This window comes from Giraffa tippelskirchi, chromosome 2, assembly GCF_054371585.1.
Source record: "Giraffa tippelskirchi isolate mGirTip1 chromosome 2, T2T-mGirTip1v1.2.pri, whole genome shotgun sequence".
Lineage (NCBI taxonomy): Eukaryota > Metazoa > Chordata > Mammalia > Artiodactyla > Giraffidae > Giraffa > Giraffa tippelskirchi.
Genome location: NC_137276.1, coordinates 152,545,946 through 152,563,654, shown reverse-complemented (window position 1 = coordinate 152,563,654; position 17,709 = coordinate 152,545,946). Strand labels below are relative to the sequence as shown.

At 44.0% G+C, this 17,709-nt stretch overlaps 1 long non-coding RNA gene across 1 annotated transcript; it reads right to left on the bottom strand.

The window, feature by feature from the left end:
• Nucleotides 1-13,414: 13,414 nt before the first annotated feature.
• LOC145538720 (uncharacterized) lies at nt 13,415-14,131 on the bottom strand. Its single transcript, XR_014077202.1, has 2 exons — nt 14,076-14,131; nt 13,415-13,857 (listed from the first exon to the last, which is right to left on the bottom strand). It is a non-coding gene; the product is annotated as an uncharacterized LOC145538720 (long non-coding RNA).
• Nucleotides 14,132-17,709: the final 3,578 nt, after the last annotated feature.

Genomic DNA, 17,709 nt, shown 5'->3' with positions numbered 1-17,709 from the left:
ACTTCCAGGTACCTTCAGTTGCCCACCACCTTGGAAGTGAGGCCTTTCAACCTGCAGAGCCTTCTGGTGGCTGTAGATTGCCCCCATCATAGAAGTGACCTCCACCCCGACCACATCACTGCAGCACCTGCAGGAGAAAACATCCCAGCCTGTAATCAGGTTCCTTTGTTATTGGCTGGATTGACAGTGTTATGCTGCAAAAGATTAGGGAAGTCCATAAAATCTTCCCCCAAGAGCCCTGGGAAAGTGACCATGTCTGGTGTCACCCATGCAAACTTTCTTGCAGTGGCCACACTCAACTTCTGCAAAGAGAGCTTGAGAAGAACTGGGAGTGGGGGGCAGTCAGTGGGGAGTGGGCTTTCAAGTAAAGCTCGGCGTTCTCACTCCTCCCTATTTACTCTATCCTGATTCTAGTCACTTATTCCACACTGGTCCTGGGGGGATCCCCTGCCTTCTTGAGCACTGAACCCCCCACTTCAACCCTTTCACTTGCTCAGACCACTTAGCATGGTGGAACAGCTTGGCCTTTCCCCAGGGAACTTCATGGATGGAAATGCACAAGGATGATACAGGAGGCATAGCCAACACCACAATGATCTATCTCACCGGGAGCTCCAGCAGAGTTCCAGCCCTATTCTTTCCACACTGTCTAAGCCCTGACTGCATGTCCTTTCTTCTCCCTTCTCTGTTGAACCCTCTCCCAGCCTCATTTTCAGAGTTGAATGTTCCTCTACCACGCTTGGGGAGAAATGGTAGATGGTGGGGGGTGGGAGGGGGTGGATGGGCCCTCCAGGCACTCAAGGTCCCTAGGCAGTGCCAGTCCTGGCCTTGAGGGCTCCATGGAAGTCTAGGCAAGTGAACACCTCCTCATGGGTGTTTTGTGCTCTGCCCCTTCTGTGAACAAGCCAAAAGCTACATGTACAAACATAAAGCTGCAGGGAGCAGTCATTAAGGGTCCTCAAATACACAGAAATGGAAAAAGACGTCCTTGCCTCAGTTCCTGAGGAAAGCTTGACTGTAACACAGTGTCCCAGGAAGATGGTATCTCTGTCAGAGACTAGAAAACACTCTGGAAGAAGCCAAGCTTTTGCTGGGAAGCTGGATTGGCCCTGAGATCCTCCTGGTGGGGAGGCTGTCTAAGCTGAGGCAAATGGAGTGAGAAGTGGGTCTGCAGCTCAACCAGAGGCGTAAAGTGTCCTGCAGGATGGGGTAAGGGTGCAGGCAGCCAGGCCCTGGAGAGGAGGGAGTTCTGTGGAGGGGCTCTGAGGCCCAGCTGGGGGGCATGCTGATAGAGGGGCTGCAGCATGGCAGGTGGCTGAGGACCAGAAGGGGAAGCACAGACCCAGAGGGTCCTAGAACCTGGTTTCAGGAGGTGGAAGAGATTCTATGCAGGGAATGGCTTGGAGCCTGAGTGCTCTGCCGTGTGCCAGGTGTAGGGGAGGACTTGGGGGATAGAGAGCTACAAAGGCATAGCCTCTGTCTTGGAAGGCTCACACTCTGGTGAAGAAGGCAAACACACAGTTACCACAGGCTAGGATGAGGGCTGCATTACAGGGATATCATAAGAGCTTTTAGCTGGGAGCTTTTAGGAGCAGCAACTAACCTGGTGGTTGAGCGGTGAAGCCATGTAAGTGGAATCCTAAGTGGGAGTTAAGCAGTGAAGAGGAAGCAGAGGGATCAGCTCACCAAAAAATGAAGTCAGAAGAACTAAGGAAAGGGTAAGTAGGAGTGCTTTGTTGCGGTTGTTGTTGTTTTTTCTTGGTTAATATTTGTCAAGCACTTACTATTGGCCGAGCACTGCACTATGCATGGATCAGTCACCTCCTTTAATGATGAAAATAGCTCGAGACAAGTACTATCTTACATGTGAGGAAAACGAAATGCAGACAAGTAACTTGTTCATGATAAGCTAATAAAGCAATAAAGCCAGGATGTTGAACTCAGACTACTGTGATAGACAATACAGTTGCTACCACAGACAATACAAATTTATTAATGTTTATTTTCTGGTTTATTTCTCTTTGACTTTCCCTAAATCTCTTTTTATTCTGAATTTTTTTAAAAAGTTGAGGGACTTCCCTAGCGGTCCAGTGGTTGAGACACTGTGCTTCCACTGCAGGGGGCATGGGTTTGATCCCTGGTCAGGGAACTAAGATCTTGCATGCCTCGTGGCTCTGTCACACACACAAATAAAATAAATAAATAAATTGAGATATATTGACATATACCAATGAATTAGTTTTAGGTGTACAACAATGATTTTTTAAAAAATAATTTTATTTATCTTTTGCTGTGCTGCATCTTCGTCGCTACATGGGCTTTTCTTTAGTTGTGGCAAGTGGGGGGCTACTCTTTGTCGCAGTACATGGGCTTCTTGTTGAGGTGGCTTCTCTTGTTGCGGACCAGGGGCTCTAGGACACGCGGACCTCAGTAGTTGTAGTGCAAGGGCTTAGTTACTCCACAGCATGTGGGATACTCCCCGACCAGGGATTGAACCAGTGTCTCCTGCATTGGCAGGCAGAGTCTTTACCACTGAGCCACCAGGCCAGGGAAGCCCTACAATACAATGATTTGATATATTTACATATTGCAAAACAATCATCGCAGTAAGTTTAGTTAATATTCACTTAAATTTCCTAAATCTCTTAATATACCTCCTTTTGAAAATTCCCATCAGTGTTGGCTGACCTCAAGAAATAAAGGGACAGGTGGAGAACCAGGTGGAGAACAGGAGACCTTGTGCCCAGCCAGTGGGCAGAGGCAGGAGCCAGCAGGGCCCAGGCAGGGAATGGGACAGGTCAAGTGGTTGAATCTATAGCTCACATTCACCTCTTGAGCCAATGAGAGCCTCTGGTAGTGACTCCCTCTTTCCACCACGGGCCCTGGCATACAGTGGATGCCCAATAAATGTTGGCTGACTCAGAGGGATAATGTGAGAAAACTTACTGACTCTTATTAGTGAAATTGACCCTATCTTCTAATCTCTGTGTGAAGCAGTCCGCTGGGCTACTGAGGTACCTGTCCAGAATACCTGCTCACCTTGGCCACCACCAACCTAGCCTGGAGGTTTTTGCTTTTCCTCTGATTTGGCCCAGGAGGGAGGACTGAACTTGCCCCCTCCCCCCCCGCCCCAAGACAGGAGAACACTGCCCAGGTTAGGGCCAAAAGTGCCAACAACCTTTACTGAGGGTGGTGGTATGAGGTGGGGAGAGGGTAAATTTGAAGGGAAAGGGTCTCAGAAAATGCTCTGCATCCAGGTCACTTGTTGCAAAGCTCAACTCAGTTATCTTCTACTTGTGGGCTGCCTCCCTGTGTTTGGGGCCAGTAGATGTGCTTTCTCAAACCTCAGAAGTGTCCACATGTTCATATTTGAGTTCCAGGAGACTTATGTGTAGAAAAGAAGTTTTTTCTCCTGCTCGTGTGGTGCATGCTCAGTTGTGTGTGACTCTTCGCAACCCCATGAACTGTAGCCCGCCTGGTTCCTGTGTCCATGGGATTCTTCAGGCAAGAATACTGGAGTGGGTTGCCATGTCCTCCTCCAGGGGATCTTCCCGATCCAGGGATCAAACCCACATCTCCTGCATTGGCAAGCAGATTCTTTTACCACTGTACCACCTGCGAAGCCTATCTCAAACTTAATATCCAAAATCCCAGCCCCTGTTTGAAACCCAAATTGGAAGATGGCTTAGTTCATTAGTATTCACTCAAAAAATATTTCTTGTTGTATGGTTAGGTGGAAGCCACAGCAGGAAACAAGACAGTGGCAGATCCTTCTCCTTATGAAAGATATCAAACATAAAGTGACATACAATTAATTTGTTAACTTCTGATTTGGAGATAATTTTTTTTAAAAGTGTACAAAAATCTCAAGATTAGCATTTTTCTGAACTATAGGTTCTTCACATTGTGCTTCTTAACCCTAAATAGTTCAATATATCTTTCTTAAGAACAAGGGCACCCTTTTACATAAACATAGCATAGTTGTCAAATTATGGAAATTTAACATTGAAAACAGTTCTATTGTCTAAACTAGTCAATATTCTCATTTCAATAATTGTTGTAAAAATGTTGTTCAAAATATTTCCTTCTCCCATCGAATCCAGATCACACATTGTGTTTAGTTGGCAGTTCATATGTCAACTTGGAGAATGAGTTTGGATGAGATTAACATTTAAATTAGTGATGAACTTACATTTACAAGAGGGAAGGGATAGTTAGGGAGTATGGAATGGACACATACACACTGCAATATTTAAAATGGATAAGCAACAAGGACCTATTGTATAACACAGGGAACTCTGCTCAATATTAGGTAACAACCTAAATGGGGAAAGAATTTGAAAAAGAATAGACAAATGTATGTATATAACTGAATCACTTTGCTCTACACCTGAAACCACAACACTGTTAATTAGCTATACTTCAATATAAAATAAAAAATGAAGAAAAATTTAAGTTAGTGAATTATAAGTAAGTAGTGTCTGTTAGTCACTCAGTCATGTCTGACTCTTTGTGATCCCATGGACTGTAGCCTGCCAGGCTCCTCTGTCCATGGAATTCTCCAGGCCAGAATACTGGAATGGGTACTGGGGTGGGTAGTCATTCCCTTCTTCAGGGGATCTTTCCAACCCAGGGATTGAACCCAGGCCTCCCGCATTGCAGGTAGACTCTTTACCATCTGAGCCATCAGAGAAGCCCAAGAATACTGGAATTGGTAACCTATCCTTTCTCTAGGGGATCTTCCTGACCCAGGAATTGAACCAGGGTCTCCTGCATTGCAGACAGATTCTTTTCCAGCTGAGCCACCAAGGAAGCCCTTGTAGGTGGGTCTGACCTAATCAGTTGAAGGCCTGAATAGACCAAAAAGGTGACCTCTCCAGCAAGAGGGAATTCTCTAGCAGATTGCCTTCAGATTTTGTCTGAATTATCACAGATAATGTTGCCAGATTTGTTCACTGTAATCTACTATTTTTCACTTTTTTTCTTTTTGTAATTAAATAAGTACTTTTGTAGTGATTGCTTGATTCTATGTAACTCTCCTGATCTTCATCAAGATCTTGCCTACAAGTTTTAGCCTCCATTAATGTCCCAATTAATATTTTATGTCAGGTTAATTGAGGTATAATTTACATACAACAAAATTTACCATATTTTATTTGGTAAACCATGTATACATAGAATTTACCATTACAACTAGGGAGAGAATTCAGTAAGGTAGCTAGATATAAGATCAATCTTCAAAAATCAATAGCTTATCTCTACATCAGCTGTAACCAAGTAGAACATTCAATAAAAAAGATGCTTTCACAACAATGACAACAATTATAAAGTATCCTGGAATTTATTTAACAAGATCATATGAGACTTCTATGAAGAAAACTATAATGCTCAAAGGACACAGAAGATGATCCAAATAACTAGAAATGTATTCCATTGTCTTGGATGGAATGGTTAGAAAACTAACAATGTTCATTTTTTTCTCCAGTTAACCTATACATTCAATGCAATCCCAATTAAAATTTGTGAGAATTTTCTGAAGTGTAACAAATTTACTCATATATATATATATATATATATGTATGTATGTATAGAGAAAAAAGTTTCAAAATTAGCAATCAACATATAAAAAGAAGAAAGAGATCAGCTTACCCTACCAGATACCAAGACATACTACAAGATTGCAGTAATCAAACCAGTATGCTAGTGTTACCAGTAGACCAATAGAGAACCTGACCCATGTGTGTGATATGATATAAATGAGAATATGTGTGCATGTTAAGTTGCTTCAGTTATTATGCAACAAATGTGGCATCATCATCATTGAAGAAAGGATAGGTTCTTTGGTAGATAATGTTGGAAAAACTGGTTCATTATATAGAAAAAGGTGAAACCATGTTCATATACAATACATATATAGTGAATTCTAGACCATTTACAACATAAATAAGAAAAATAAAACTATATGATAGAAAAACAATGTTGCAGAAAATCTGTTACCTAGGGGTGGTAGGGGAAGGACTAAAACATTTCAAAAGAACAAATCACTGTTGCAAAACATTGATGACTTTAATTACATAAAAATTAAGTATTTCTTCTACACAAGATACTTATTAATTAGAGGGAAAAATAGCAATTTAAAGCATAGAAACCTGGCAGACACCACCTTAACTAAGTAATCAAAGTTAACATCACCAGTAATGGGACAAATTGACATCACATGCCTCCTGATAAGATGTACTGAGAAGGTACAGCCTCACTTCTGTGATATTCCTGCCAAAAATGCACAGCCTGAATCTAATCACAAGGAAACACCACACTAGCCCAAACTGAGGGACATTCTCAAAATGAATATTCTGTACTCTTCCAAAATGTTAAGGTCATGAAAGATATAGAAAGGTTACAGAACTGCTTCAGATTGAAGGAGACTAAAGAGACAGGTCAGCTAAATGCAGTGCGTGATCCTGAATCAAACATATATATTTTTTCTTTTTATATAAAGGAAATTGTTGATATATATGGCAACATTTGGATAAATTAGTATCTAATCTCTAGATGAGATAATATTATTGTATCAAAGTTTATTTCCCAATTTTGATAATTATACTGTAGTTATGTAAGTAAAGCCCTTGTTTTTAGAAAACAGTATATGGGGTACTTAGAAATAACGGAACATTATGTCTACAACTTACTCATAAAAGACACTAAGGAGAGAGTTAATGGCTGCCACAGTGCCTGAAGAACTATGGACAGAGGTTTGTGACATTGTACAGGAGGCAGCAATCAAGATCATCCCCAAGAAAAAGAAATGCAAAAAGGCAAAATGGTTGTCTGAGGAGGTCTTACGAATTGCTGAGAAAAGAAGAGAAGCTAAAGGCAAAGGAGAAAAGGAAAGATACACCTATCTGAATGCAGAGTTCCAAAGAATAGCAAGGAGAGATAAGAAAGCCTTCCTCAGTGATCAATGCAAAGAAATAGAGGAAAACAATAGAATGGGAAAAACTAGAGATCTCTTCAAGAATATTAGAGATACCAAGGGAAAATTTCATGCAAAGATGGACACAATAAAGGACAGAAATGGTCTGGACCTAACAGAAGCAGAAGATATTAAGAAGAAGTGAAGTGAAGTTGCTCAGTCGTGTCCGACTCTTTGCAACCCCATGGACTCCTCCGTTCATGGGATTTTCCAGGCAAGAGTACTGGAGTGGGTTGCCATTTCCTTCTCCAGAGGATCTTCCTGACCCAGGGATCGAACCCAGGTCTCCCGCAATGTAAGCAAGATGCTTTACCATGTGAGCCACCAGGGAAGTGACAAGAATACATAGAACTATACAAAAAAGATCTTCATGACCCAGATAACCACAATGGTGTGATCACCTACCTAGAGCCAGACATCCTGGAATTCGAAGTCAAATGGGCCTTAGGAAGCATCACTATGAACAAAGCTAGTGGAGGTGATGGAACTCCAGTTGAGCTATTTCAAATCCTAAAAGATGATGCTATGAAAGTGCTGCACTCAATATGCCAGCAAATTTGGAAAACTCAGCAGTGGCCACAGGACTGGAAAAGGTCAGTTTTCATTCCAATCCCAAAGAAAGGCAATGCCAAAGAATGTTCAAACTACCGCACACTTGCACTCATCTCACACACTAGCAAAGTAATGCTCAAAATTCTCCAAGCCAGGCTTCAACAGTACATGAACTTCAAGCTGGATTTAGAAAAGGCAGAGGAACCAGAGATCATATTGCCAACATCCGTCAGACCATTGAAAAAGCAAGAGAGTTCCAGAAAAACATCTACTTCTGCTTTACTGACTACAGCAAAATGTGGACCACTTTGTGTGGATCACAACAAACTGTGGAAAATTCTTCAAGAGATGGGAATACCAGACCACCTGACCTGCCTTCTGAGAAATCTGTATCAGGTCAAGAAGCAACAGTTAGAACTGGACATGGAACAACAGACTGGTTCCAAATTGGGAAAGGAGTACATCAAGGTTGTATATTGTCAGCCTGCTTATTTAACTTATATGCAGAGTATATTATGAGAGATTATTTCAGGAGGAAACGGTTTTCATACAGAAAGAAGAAAAAGAAAAAAGTAAGTAAAAAAAGAAAGTTCCTTTGAGACAGACTATGTTGCTTCCCTTCCTCCCTTATCAGCAACTGTTCTAATTTCTGTTTATTTTCCTGGCACTGTCTACCTTGATTTGTCACTGAAGGGTGTCCAAGCTAAATTAAACAGAGTGTTTCTTTCTTGGGGTTGGAATGAAATAACTTGGGTCAGCAAGTGTGATTACTTAAGGCTTATCAGAAACTGTGATTAGTACCATATTATGTCTTTGACTAAATTTTAAAAAATATTTTATTAATTTGGCTGAACAGGGTCTTAGTTGCAGCATGTGGAATCTAGCTTCCTGACCAGGGACTGAACTTGGGCCCCTTGCATTGCAAGTGTAGAGTCCTAGCCCCTGGACCACCAGGGAAGTCTTTGATTAAATTTTAAAGGGAAAACAATTATTTGACAAACTTGGTTTGTTTCACAAATAAAATTTTTTCCAAATACAGTGGTATGCTCCAGGTGGGTTGGCAGGTGTGGCTACCCTAGGGCCTCGTACTGCTGAGGTCATCATAGCACAGAGCTGCTCCTTATCACTCAGATCCTGAACGCCAACATGGTCGGGTGTCTTTCTGTGCTAGAGTGGGCAAGCTGAAGCATTGGGCCTATTCTGAACTCAGGGCAAACCCCAGCTCAGAGACTCAGGAACTGGGTAGACCTAGGCAAGTTTAATTTAGTTTTGTTTTTTAAAGCATTTCTGGATTTCCATTTACTCGCTTATAAAATGCAGATAATCCATGCCTTATTAGTTTGTTGTGGGGATAAAACAAGTTAATTCATGTAAAGTGATTAGAGTAAAGCTTGGAACATAGTGCCCAATAAATTATTATCATTGTTGGATCAAGCTAAGGGTTTCTGCCTCACGCTACTGAAACTTAGGAGACTGATGCATTAACCAGGTGTCAGTTTATTAACTTATCACTAGAAACGCAGCCAACAGGGGCCCTGAAAATCCATTTTTACTGGTTAGTACATCCTCTCTCCTTTGCTTTTCGCTTCCCGTCTTTTCACAGCTATTTGTAAGCCCTCCTCAGACAGCCATTTTGCTTTTTTGCATTTCTTTTTCTTGGGGATGGTCTTGATTCCTGTCTTCTGCACAATGTCACGAACCTCCATCCATAGTTCATCAGGCACTCTATCAGATCTAGTCCCTTAAATCTATTTCTCACTTCCACTGTGTAGTCATAAGGGATTTTATTTAGGTCATACCTGAACGGTCTAGTGGTTTTCCCCACTTTCTTCAATTTCAGTCTGAATTTGGCAATAAGGAGTTCATGATCCGAGCCACAGTCAGCTCCCGGTCTTGTTTTTGCTGACTGTATAGAGCTTCTCCATCTTTGGCTGCAAAGAATACAATCAATCTGATTTCAGTGTCAACCATCTGGTGATGTCCATGTGTAGAGACTTTCTTGTGTTGTTGGAGGAGGGTGTTTGCTATGATCAGTGCATTCTCTTGGCAGAACTCTATTAGCCTTTGCCCTGCTTCATTCTGTACTCCAAGGCCAAATTTGCCTGTTACTCCAGGTGTTTCTTGACTTGCTACTTTTGCATTCCAGTCTCCTATAATAGCTGTGAAAAGACAGGAAGTGAAAAGCAAAGGAGAAAAGGAAAGATAAACGCATTTGAATGCAGAGTTCCAAAGAATAGCAAGGAGAGATAAGAAAGCCTTCTTCAGCGATCAATGCAAAGAAATAGTGGAAGACAATAGAATGGGAAAGACCAGAGATCTCCTCAAGAAAATTAGAGATACCAAGGGAACATTTCATGCGAAGATGGGCACAAATAAAGGACAGAAATGGTAGGGACCTAACAGAAGCAGAAGATATTAAGAAGAGGTGGCAAGAATACACAGAAGAACTGTACAGAAAAGATCTTCACGACCCAGATAATCACGATGGTGTGATCACTCACCTAGAGCCAGACATCCTGGAATTCGAAGTCAAGTGGGCCTTAGGAAGCATCACTGCGAACAAAGCTAGTGGAGGTGATGGAATTCCAGTTGAGCTATTTCAAATCCTGAAAGATGACACTGTGAAAGTGCTGCACTCAATATGCCAGCAAATATGGAAACTCAGCAGTGGCCACAGGACTGGAAAAGGTCAGTTTTCATTCCAATCCCAAAGAAAGGCAATGCCAAAGAATGCTCAAACTACCACACAACTGCACTCTTCTCACATGCTAGTAAAGTAATGCTTAAGATTCTCCAAGCCAGGCTTCAGCAATATGTGAACCGTGAACTTTCAGATGTTCAAGCTGGTTTTAGAAAAGGTAGAGGAACCAGAGATCAAGTTGCCAACATCTGCTGGATCATCGAAAAAGCAAGAGAGTTCCAGAAAAACATCTATCTCTGTTTTATTGACTATGCCAAAGCCTTTGACTGTGTGGATCACAATAAACTGTGGAAAATTCTGAAAGAGATGGGAATACCAGACCACCTGACCTGCCTCTTGAGAAACCTGTATGCAGGTCAGGAAGCAACAGTTAGAACTGGACACGGAACAACAGACTGGTTCCAAATAGGAAAAGAAGTACATCAAGGCTGTATACTGTCACCCTGCTTATTTAACTTATATGCAGATTACATCATGAGAAATGCTGGGCTGGAGGAAGCACAAGCTGGAATCAAGATTACTGGGAGAAATATCAATAACCTCAGATATGCAGATGATACCACCCTTATGGCAGAAAGTGAAGAACTAAAGAGCCTCTTGATGAAAGAGGAGAGTGGAAAAGTTGGCTTAAAGCTCAACATTCAGAAAACTAAGACCATGGCATCCGGGCCCATCACTTCATGGCAGATAGATAGGGAAACAGTGGAAACAGTGTTTGACTTTATTTTTCTGGGCTCCAAAATCACTGCAGATGGTGACTGCAGCCATGAAATTAAAAGATGCTTACTCCTTGGAAGGAAAGTTATGACCAACCTAGACAGCATATTAAAAAGCAGAGACATCACTTTGCCAACAAAGGTCCGTCTAGTCAAGGCTATGGTTTTTCCAGTAGTCATGTATGGATGTGCGAGTTGAACCACAAAGAAAGCTGAGTGCCGAAGAATTGATGCTTTTGAACTGTGGTGTCGGAGAAGACTCTTGAGAGTCCCTTGGACTGCAAGGAGATTCAACCAGTCCATCCTAAAGGAGATCAGTCCTGGGTGATTATTGGAAGGACTGATGTTGAAGCTGAAACTCCAATACTTTGGCCACTCATTGGAAAAGACCCTGATGCTGAGAAAGATTGAGGGCAGGAGGAGAAGGGGATGACAGAGGATGGGATGGTTGGATGGCATCATCGACTCGATGGACATGGGTTTGGGTGGACTCCAGGAGTTGGTGATGGACAGGGAGGCCTGGCGTGCTGCGGTTCATGGGGTCGCAAAGAGTCGGACACGACTGAGCGACTGAACTGAACTGAACATCCTCTCTGGGTGAGAAGGGTCACGCAAACTACTCACAAGCCAAAGAAACCAGATAAAGTTGGAATGGAGAGGGGGAGTTAGTGAATGGAGCTCAGGGCCCTGTGGTGTCAAGCTCTGACAGACTAAGACATTCAGTGTCTGTGAAGGACAAGACCTGCCAGAGGGATGAGCAACAAGATAGAGTCTGCTTCTTCTCAGGCAGGTCTGGGGACCCCCACTGAGCAATTCTTGGTCTGTCCATTGCAGGGTTCTGGCTCTCTTGATTTGAATCATATTTCATGTGCTCTTCAATTCACTTGTGTTCTTCCTTGGCTAAATGTACGCTCATCAACCTGATGGTTCTTAAATGTGCCCCCAACCCTGAAACACACATATACTAGCAAACCACAATTTGCCAACTCTTGAATGGCTTCTACATCTCAACCACTGCTTGTTGCCTCTTACTAGTTTTACACGAAGATAACTCTACTCCCAAGTTGAGTGTGCCGCACAGTAGAGTTCATGCAGAAGAAAGAGGAAGAAACCCTTGGTGGTGAGAGGTTCAGAATGACTATGCTCAAAGGTCTCAATCAGTCAAAAAAAAACAACAAAAAAAACCAACCCTAGACTCCTACACTGATGGGGAGTCACCAATCTGGAGCAAAGTATTGAGTAAGGGAACAAATTGAATATACAACATTCAGAAAGAACTAGAGGGGCATGTGTGTGCGTGCAGAAGAATCCAAAGAAAATATCTATTCAGTGGAAGAAGAATCCAAGAAAAGGTCCTTCTAGGTTCAAGGACACAAAATAGGAGGTGTGGGTACCTGTCTTTTTGACTGAGGCACCATGACCAAACACAGTGGATTTCAGTGGTAGGATACTCTAAGTAACATTTCACTAAAAATCAATAAAGCAGTGAAGGTCGCAACTAATCATCATCATAATGGCTAACAATTATGGAGGGCTTCCCTGTGGCTCAAGGAATAAAGAATCTGCCTGCAACACTATGATGAGAGTTTTGCTTATATTATCTAACAGTCACCATAACCCTACAATGTAAGGACCATTTTTTAAAAAATTTAATTATTTTTGGCTGTGCTGGGTCTTTGTTGTTGCACGTGGGCTTTCTCTGGTTGTGGCAAGTGCTCTTCGTTGTGGTGCGTTGGCTTCTCACTGAGGTGGCATTTCTAGTTGCGGAGCACAGGCTCTAGGCCCGTGGGTTTCTGTAGCTGCAGCACACAGGCTCAGTGTGTGGCCTGGGGGCCCTCGAGCACAGGCTCAGTAGCTGTGGTGCACAGGTTTAGTTCCTCCATGACATGTGGGATCTTCTCAGACCAGGGACCAAACCCTTGTGCCCTGCATTGGCAGACAGATTCTCAAACACTGGACCACCGGGAAGTCCTGTAAGGACTATTATTCTCATTTTATAGATGAGGAAACTGAGGCACAGAGAAGCTTAATTTGACAAGGTCACAGAGCTGTTAGATAATAGGATCCAGATTTGAATGTAGTTCTGACTCCAGAGCTTACTCCCTAATTGACAGCTTTAAAGCAAATTAAAATAGGTTCACAGTTGGTTCCCCTCATTCTGGGATCAAAATATTTTCCTAAACGGACTGGAGGGCACATGACCCTGGGCATACTCACCGGCATGTGTGATATGAGTTCGCCCACTGTATGAATAGTTACAGAGCAAAGTTGAGAACAGCCGATCTGAAAGACGTGAGAAGGCTGGGGACCTGGATACCTTGGTTACCACCCCATCTCTGCAGGTACAGAGGTATCTGAACCCAAGCAAGACACATAACATCTCTCTGCTTCAAGCTTCTGTTCTATAAAATGGGAGTAACTCAGCAAGAGTCACGTAAAACAAGATTATTGAGACAAGACTGAAAGAGAACATTTGTGAAAGCATTCCTTGGTGTTAAAAATGCTGTAGCACGGGTTGACAAATATTTATTTTAATTTAGAGTTTCAAAGGTCTCTTTATACAGTGCAGCAGAAGTCACTTCCAAACCACCCATTTATTTAACATAAAGAAAAGAGAAACCTAGAATTACCAACAGGGTATGACTTACACATATTATTAGTATGGGCTGAAATTGCATGGTGATTTCTGCCTCTCCCCATGCAACTCAGTGGGTTCCAGGCAGAGTTTCACACTGTGCTCCTGCATTCAGGCTTTCTGATTCTTGGTTTAGCAGATGAGGACTGTGGGGTGGCCCTCTTGGGGCCATCATCTTGATGATGGCCTGGAGTGCTTGTCTGTGCTCGTGAGAGTCTGCCTGTCTCCAGAGGAGGCTCCAGGCTGCTGTCCTCTCGCTCCTCCCATGAAATGACACCCTCTGGATCCATGACATTTTACGGTTTATTAAAAAAAAAATTATTCCATTTACACAGGAACTTATCTAATTTAACCCTTTCTCTTACCCACAAAATGGGCAAGATAAACTGCATTATGCCCATTTTATGGATAAGGATAATTTACTCAGGAGAGGTTGATTTGCCTAAGATGTAGTCAGTGGTGGGGCTTCCCAGGTGGTACTAGTGGTAAAGAACCCACCTGCCAATGCAGGAGATGCAAGAGAAGCAGGTTCGATTCTTGGCTCAGGAATACCCCTTGGAGGAGGAAATGACAACCCATTCCATTATTCTTGGCTGGAGAATCCCATTGACTGAAGAGCTTGGCGGGCTACAGCCCATAAGGTTGCAAAGAGTTGGACATGACTGAAGTGACTTAGCACACATGCAGTCAGTGGGAGAGCTGAGCTAATCCCAGTGCATGACTTTTCCACTATTCCACACGTTTTGAATCACTTAATGAATGAATCTCTGAGCACGTAGATTGTGTCAGCCGTTGTGCCAGGTATTCCTTACTCATCATCTTGCTCTCCTGAGAGAAGCATCTTCAAATCCCCCACTTCCCATCCCATGCAATTAATGATGAGTTTTAAGTTAAGTGATGGAATTAATAAATTCTCACTATTCAGCATGTCACACTAGGAGCTGAGCGGTAGAGCAGTGTGGCCACTCAGAGCTGTGCTCTGGAGCCAGATGATCCTGTATCCTCCCACTATGTCAACTCCATTTCCTCATCTATAAAAAAGGGGACAATAACTGTGCCAGTGTGGGGGTTGTGAGGATTTCGTGTAGGTAAAGCAATTACAGTGCCACTTACATAACAAGAGCCCAATAACTATTAACTGTCATTTTCTTAGTAATTCTTTTGAAAGAAAACAAGGAGACGTTTGAAAACAAAAATTCACCTCTATAATACCATGTCCCAAAGCTTTCATTTCATATCAAGGCTCTGGCCCAGAAAAAGGAGCCCTTCCTCATTCCTCAAAGGAGCCCACAAGCCCTTGCCTGTGCACCTCTACCTCTGCCGCTCTGACCCTGTGATTTTAGGGCTGGAAGCTCTCCTTCTCCAATGTCATTCCCTACTTTTTCTCAATTTCCCCCAAATATTCACTTCTCAAGCTTTTGCATGTGGGATCTTAGTTCCCCAGCAAGGGATCAAACCCACATCCCCTGCAGTAGAAGCAGAGTCTTAACTGCTGGACCACCAAAGAAGTCCACGCAAGCATTTTTACTGAGCACTTCTTTACGTGCTAGGCATGGGAGTGGTTGCTGTGATGAGCTTTCAGGAATAAAAGACTTGGCACACTAGCTGCTGAGCGCTGATGGCAGCAAGTCCTTAGCTGTCACCCCGTAAGGGTAACTGCCTCAGCTGATGAAAATGTCCTCTTCCAATGTCCTCATAGCTCCTTCCAGTGGCAGCCAGTACTCAGAGACTGTTCAATTCAGTGGAATAAGGCTGGACCCATTGCCTCAACTCAGAACACCTCTGCCAGCTCCAGAATGTGGGGCTGACTGAGGCCTTCATTGGGCCTGCATTGTAGCTCAACTTCTCCCTCTGCTCAATCTGGAGCACTGCACTAATAAACATTCCAATCTCTTCAAGCTGCTTCCCAGGGAACCCAAACTGTGAGAGGGACAGAAGATGCAAAGATGAGCAAGCCAGGGTCTGGCCTTCAAAGATATCCAGGCAAGTGGGAACCACAAGGCTAATGGCAAGCAGCTTACAGTGAGGGACACGTAAAGTGCACTGAGGGGGGCAGGGTTGGGGGGAGTCCATCATTCCAGGTTCAGCCAGGTTTGGGGCACACCCTGCTAGCCTGTGGGATTTCCCAGACTCTGACATCCCGTCTACACACTCAGGCTGGCGACGAGCCATAGTGCTCTGATGCTGGCGTTGTTTGGTTTGCCATCTGAGGGTGAGCCTGACCCAGGCCTGGAAGGCGGCTCTTGGTAGTATGCTGCTGCTGTGCTGTGCTTAGTCGCTCACTTGTGTCCGACTCTTTGCAACCCCATAGACTGTAGCCTGCCAGGCTCCTCTGTCCATGGGGACTCTCCAAGCGAGAATACCTGAGTGGGTTGCCATGCCCTTCTCCAGGGGATCTTCCCAACCCAGGGATTGAACCCAGGTCTCCTACATTGCAGGCAGATTCTTCACCATCTGAACCAACAGGGAAGCCCAAGAATACGAGTGGGTAGCCTATCCCTTCTCCAGGGGATTGTTCCGACCCAGCAATCGAAACAGGGTCTCCGCATTGCAGGCATATTCTTTACCAGCTGAGCTACCAGAGAAGCCCTCTTAGTAGGATGTTAGGTCCTTAAGGACAGACTAGGCTGGAGAATGGCCAGTGAGGGTAAATGGTCCCTTCTCCTTGGCTTACATTTGCCTGGAAACCAATGAGGACTTACCTAAAGTTGTCTACATCCCACAAATCTTGACAGCAATTCCAATGTTGAAATAAGCAACTGACTGGTACCTTCAATTGCTGTGTAGACTTGTATGGAAGGATCCATGATCCCTCTGCATTCCCCCGCCCACAGGGGACCAGCAAGGCTGCCTGAGGCACTGGTGAGTGTGGTTAAGGCCAGCAGAAGCAGGGAGGCCAGGACTGCAGAGGCCTTTCAACCTAGCCAGCTCCTGACTGTTAAGGCTGTAGTGAAAGAACCAGCCTCCCGGGGCGGGGGTTGGACACGCTCTCTAGAGTGGAAGGGGGCACTTCCCTGTGTCAAGATTCCTCCCTTCTCTCTGCTCTGTTTCCTGGGAGAGCAGGCTGACACTGCCTGAATTTTCTACCCAACTCCCTACCCCAAATTCCCCCAAATTCACCTTACACACTTATTGTAGGGTCTTTCTCAACTGCTGCAATCCACTCAACTTTCTGAAGGCCTGCAGTGTAGGTCTGTATTGTCACACATACAGGCTCTTATTTAGTGGAATCATAAAACTAGGAGCCAGCCTAGAGGCCATCTAATGCTGCCTCCTATTTGAAAGAGCCCTTCAAATAGACAGTCATGGGGCTGAACAGTTCCAGAGATCGGAACCGTAAGAAGGCAGTTTGAGTTGTTCAAGTTTTTCCTTCCTTTGAGCACAAATCTGTCTATTCTGGAGTCACTCAGAAAAAACGTACTGCTTTTTCATATGATAGCCCTCCAAATCATACACTGGTCACAGAGGAATCACTTTGAGAGCTTATGTAGACCCCAAGGAGGTGTTCAAAGGTCGACTTGTCATGGCTACCCAGCTAATTAATATAGGTGAGCCCTTCTATCACCAGTAATAGTGCTGGGATCTGATCACAGATCCGATTCCACTGCTCTCCACACAAAGCCACCTCCAAAGAAGCAGACTGCCACCGAACCTTCGGTGGCATTTTCAGGGACCCTAAAGAATTGGGAAAACTTAGACAGGGACCACAAGCTGGTGAGGGGTGAAGGGGCTGACGAATAGGGAGGCAGAGACCCTACCCCGGATGGCCCCAACTGGCCCACAAGCAGGTCTGAAGTTGGAAGAGAATGATGGGGCCTGCGGTCCTCAGAACTGTGAGGATGCATGTGACCACAGACATGCCTACAAGAACACCTCTTGAGGACTCCTGAGATGGGCTGAGGAAGTGGGAAGATTTAGTGACCCTTCCTGCTGGCTGTGCAGTCCACTGGTACAGAGCCTTCCGGGTTTGTTCTCCTTTACTCCCAGACAGGTGTCTCCTCCCCAGAGACTTGTATCACAAGACCCACAGTGGCTGGGTTAAGATTCCTTGGTTGAACTTTGTGATGACAATTCTCCACGAAGCCAACAAGTTCTTTCCGTTGATGCTGGTTTCTCCAGTCATTAAGAGGCA